The following is a 473-nucleotide window of genomic DNA, read 5'->3' on the forward strand; positions in this document are numbered from 1 at the left end:
ACTCGATGACTCTGTTGTATGGTATAATGAGATGTTCTAAATCCAAACTGGTGGTCAGGAATAACATGATATGAGTCTAGGATTGGATAGAGGCGTTTTAATAAGAGTTTTTCTAGGATTTTGCCCATAATGGGCAGGAGCGAAATAGGACGGTAGGAAGATGGATATTGGAAATCATTGAATCATGAATTTGATTTTCTAATAACGCAGTCAACAAATAATTCACGACGTTCTTCTATATATCGCGAGCTATAATTTTAAATTCCTGCTTGTTATAAGACCTTTAGTAGGTCGAATGAGTCAGTATGTAGTTGAACATTTGTTATGATACGTCCCAGTACCTCGACCTAATGACTTTCGTTTATTATCGTCTTATGAAAAGTCATAGATAACATTAAACATAGATAACATTCAACGTCGAAAGGGTCAAGGGTCAAAGATAAGAGAAATTAATAAGTCCTTCTTAACATTGT

The sequence above is a fragment of the Halyomorpha halys genome, unplaced genomic scaffold (genome assembly GCF_000696795.3).
Source record: "Halyomorpha halys isolate HHAL.00 unplaced genomic scaffold, Hhal_1.1 Scaffold1710.1, whole genome shotgun sequence".
Classification (NCBI taxonomy): domain Eukaryota; kingdom Metazoa; phylum Arthropoda; class Insecta; order Hemiptera; family Pentatomidae; genus Halyomorpha; species Halyomorpha halys.